General features: G+C 36.5%; 1 pseudogene; it reads right to left on the bottom strand.

Moving 5' to 3' along the window:
• The window catches only part of LOC119570110, a 29074-nt pseudogene that overhangs the window by 14162 nt on the left and 9912 nt on the right, over window positions 1–5000 (bottom strand).

Raw genomic sequence — 5000 nt, 5'->3', positions numbered from 1 at the left:
GAGTATTCAGCAGTCATCATGTCAGGGGACACATAAGCACCAACACCAATGATTGAATCACTCTGGAAGTCTGGAGGAAACTCCCACTGTTGCAAGAGCTGGACCATGATTGCCCGCTGATGATACCCAGATAACACCATATTTGTTGACTACTTCGTGAGCCAGTTCTCCTAATCGACTGAAAAGTAAAAATTACTTTATGGATGGGTTGAGATCTCAGAGGATTAGAAACACCAAGTATAACATATGAAGATTAAGTAGGCAATTACATTAATGATGTTTGTAAGTGCAAATTAAAGATCCTGAAAACTTGAAAGCCTGTGCTGTCTAACTGTTAGTATGAATATTAAATGCAAAATTCAGTATAAAGACATACATTCAAGTTTACAATTTAAAGCACTTGGAACATAATTAACACTAACATCAATTCATACATAGTTCAATAACATTTAGAGTAATGAGATGTTATAAAAAATATGACAAATTTCCCCTGGATAACTGAAACTGCTGCCACCGAGGTAGGGTAGGACCTCCTCAACACCATTTCCTTTACACATTACTACTTGAATAAACAGACGGTATAACAGTGGATAAATCTAAATAACTTTCCTACAAAATGTATCAACTTACTTATGTTATGTGAGAAATACCAACACAGATGATTATCATAATGGTTATATGCTAATTCTTGTTCTAGAAGGACACTTGTAAAGGTTAATATTACATATTCTATAATGATTCTCAATATTACAACCTCTGCATATCAAAGACTCTGATGTGTTAGTACTTACCAGTAGTAACTTGTCCTTAGGCAATGCATAAGTACAAGTGGTTCTGGTAGACAAAAGTAACTTCCTTACCTTGAGTTTGACCAATGAGCATGTCTCCGTAACTCATGTTGATAACATCTACTTTGTAGAAAGAGTTTTCCATCACACGCATCATAGCTCTGGCTAGTGCAGTGCCAGTTCCATGCTACCAATACGATTGTCACCTAAATCACATGAGCTAGATTTAGAATCTACAATTTTGTTAAATACATCATTAACATATGCTAATTATAAGACCACCAAAGTTACATTAATTAATGCAGTAGGACTGGGTACTTTGCATTTATTTTTGCTATAGATTTTGTTTGTTTGTATACACATAGTTGGCTCCATGAGCACTTAGTGATCAAAAAGTTGATTAGTAGGCCTCACCTGTTTACACCATTTCTTTAATTACAGGGGAAAATTTTCTATTTCAATACTTTATTATTATCATATAATTATATTATTATTAATTCTTGGGTATGGATGCTTCACTGCCCACAACATGGCCCAACACAGGGGCATTAGGCTTACTCGAGCAGCCACTCTGATGGATGTGGGGGTTTGTAGGCCGGTGCACACCAACCAGTGTGAGCAGTGACAAGACTCCATGCCTCCCCTTTACAATGTAATTTTCATATCTTCTGCATTAGCATTTTAAGCTTTTGCCATTTCACTATGTCTATCTTGTCATCATTTGATTTGTTTTATCCAAACAGTACTAGAGGGTTTTTCCCTTTGCACAGACTCCATTATCATCTCTTGGAGTCCACAACTTATTGAAAATAATAACAATATGGAAACATTTTGCTTTTATAATTTTCTGTAATACAATGTTTGCCACTGTTCACAGTAGGCAGGAATAAAATCCTGAGCATAGAAATAGCTGCCTCCCTGGAGCAGGCACTCTTCCAGGGCATGGCTCACCGATGGTATATTCCACACTTATTACAAAGGGAAACAATACAGAAGTCCCTTCCTAAATGCCTATTCAGTCTAACCACCCTACAAGATCTTTCTGCATCATGGTGAGGGCATTTCCTTCACCCCAGCCTTCAGCCAAAATTCTCATGATGGCAAAGTTCCAGTCACCCCAGCCCTCACCCATTTTTTCCATGAAGGATTTTGAGTCACCTACCCCAACCCAAATTTTTTTCATGAAATGAGGGTCAAGTCTCTGGATTATAGGGTTAACAATAATGACATCAATAATAATTATAATGATAATAATAAAATAATTACAAATTTCTTCACTAGCATTCAAGAATAGGGAAATAGGTGAGATAGATAGGTAGTAGTATTGTTAAAGAATTTTGAAGACTTGAGGAAAATGGCTTTTACTGAATACATCAAGCTCTCCATTTTTCTCCTCCATATTACAAATCAAATAATGACGACCCCCAAAAAACAAAACAAAATAAATACATCTGATTATCATCCGTCCTTTAACAAAATAAATTTTTTCTTACCTATAGTTATAGAGACTTCGAGACCGGGGGGAAAACCCCTTTCCCTTCGGGGGCCTCAGGGAAATACCCGATGCAATAAAACCCACATGTGTCCCGATTGTAAAAAAAAATTATGATTTTGTAATATGTTCCACACTGGATTTTCTTAAATTAATGAAATTTTTAACCCCTTTTGTTTTTTGGGGTGTTTTCTCACTGTACTACGGACAACATCCAGGCATTAAGCACCTAGAGTGTGGGTTGTAGGTCGGGCCCACATGAACCCATGCAAAAAGCTAGACTCCTTGCCACCTTTTTCATGTTATTAGTCTTTTTTCTACAGAGTGTTTTGGGTGTTTTTCCATTTCCCAAAGGGCTATATCATTTTTTGTTTTTCGTATCAAGATAATAATAGGCGTTTTTTGGTGAAAGATTTCCCTTTATCTTCAAAATAATTTTCACTTTGGTACTAACAGCAGCAATAATTACACAGTGGTACCTGTTATTTCATTTATTTTCACATTATTAAGTTTTCTATAATACAACCTACAGTAGTAAAAGTGGGCAGGAATAGCTTCTGCAGGCAGATAAAAGTTTCCCTTCCAGAAGACACCCCTCTCCTTGACATGGTTTACAGAGGGGTAAAGGTCACCTCATGAACCAGTGAAAAACCTGCAGATGCTCAAAAAACCCAGCCCCTTCTAGAAGGCCTGTTGAGTCAGGCTCACTCCAATTTGCTTTGTATACTAATGAGAGGCATCCCTATCACCTTTAAACTTGGCAACAACATCCCATGACAATATGTTTCCATCTTTTTAGCTAAATTTTTTTTCTATGATGATACTCAGGATAAAATATCCCTTTCCCCTTTAAACTTGCAACCAAAAAAATTTCCCATGACAAATTCCATCACTTGTAGCAAAAATTCTTGATGAAACTGCCTATCCCCCACCAAATATTTCATGGCACATGTCTGTGTCACTTGGACCAATAAATTTATGAAATATAACATTACCATTTAGAAAAGAAATAAACATTATCATCTTAAGAAGTATAACATTTATATTTGCAAAGTTGTTCATATAACAATCATCAAATTCATATACTTACAACACATTCCAAAAATTTTCAAGAATATTTCCATCATTGTGCACATTTACAGAGATATTGTACTGGTAAAGCTGATGTAAGCGAGGGCCCACTGGTGAGTAATTCTTTTATTCCCCTAGATGAATTCCAGATTCCAGTTTCCCGTTCCGATGTATCAATACATGCCCTGCAAAATTATTAGGTTATGATAAAGTACAAAAGCTATATCATTATATCTGAAAATTATAAAATCAGGTCTTGAATTAATTTTATTCACTGAACATATTCTTAATTTTATAACACAGTAACCACTATCAAATAGATTTCCTCTTCCTTAATCCATTGCCACAGGGGATGGCATGCACCATGTAATTTTAATTTATCAAATAAATGGTACCACAGGTACTTAGTCATCAGAGAGAAGAGAGAGAGTGAGTGAGTGAGTGGGGTGAGTGAGTGAGTGAGTGAGTGAGTGAGAGAGGGGAGAGAGAGAGAGAGAGAGAGGGGAGAGAGAGAGAGAGAAGAGAGAGAGAGAGAGAGAGATGAGAGAGAGAAGAGAGAGAGAGAGAGTACTAATAGCATTAAAAATCAAAAAAATATTTACAAAAGTTAAGAAAAAGGGGAAACAAGTGAGATAAGTCTGCTGCATGATAGACTCATTGGGAGCTAAATACTTGTGGAGCCGCCTATGCGTAAAGACAATTAACCCTTCACAGTCAGGTGGCATGTACGTACATGTCATAGCATGTCTTGAAATATATTCTGGGTAGCATGTTATACTCCCATGGTGCGTCGGTCAAGTTTTCTGGGGGCATGTACGATCAGCTGCGCACACTATGTGCCAACATGATCTCCAGCGGAGGGGCCTGAGCCACTACAAATACAACCCGGGAGTGAGGGGCTTTCATATAGGGAAACCAGCCAGGCAGTATTGGGTTAATAAACTAATCTCACAGTGGGCATGACATGTCTGTACATGCCATTCCCAGCAACACTGGGTTAATAGGGTTGAGAAAGTTCTGGTAATCCTTAGACTTAAATCTACTGTTGGACCTTTGAATTTCAACAGTATCTATATCTAGTGAGAAATGTTGGCTATTGGGGGTGTAGCTAATTTCAAGACCATAAAAAATTTATGGAGGAATATTCTAAGGTTCAAGATCTGAACAATTTTGTTAAAACAAAAGAACAAAAATAGGTGGGTTTATACTCTCTCTATCCAACATACCATTTGTATATTCTTTCACATTTTGTAAACCGGATAACTTACCTCCACACATCTCCATCATGATACGGGGACACAATCATAAGCTGGTCCCAGGTCATTGTACTTTTTCTCCAAGCTGTTAAGCAGTGATTACCCTGGTTCAGCATCCTCTTTTGTCATTTTGTCAATCAAATTATTAGTACTGGCTCCATTACTACTACCATTGCTTTTATTATTTTCCAACAACTGGAAAAAAAAAGTTTGATATAGCACACCATACATCTGAATGAATTTATTATTTCTTCACATTATTATTATTTATTATTTTTTATTACTTTAGCAACTGAAAATTGGCTGCCGTTCTTAATAAAAATTAACAATCGTAGCAAACTAAAAAATGTTATATGACACATAACAAACTTACAGACCAACTTGAATTAAAGA

This window comes from Penaeus monodon, unplaced genomic scaffold, assembly GCF_015228065.2.
Source record: "Penaeus monodon isolate SGIC_2016 unplaced genomic scaffold, NSTDA_Pmon_1 PmonScaffold_2199, whole genome shotgun sequence".
Classification (NCBI taxonomy): domain Eukaryota; kingdom Metazoa; phylum Arthropoda; class Malacostraca; order Decapoda; family Penaeidae; genus Penaeus; species Penaeus monodon.
The sequence above is the reverse complement of the archived record's forward strand: the minus strand, read 5'-3'. Positions and strand labels throughout refer to the sequence as shown.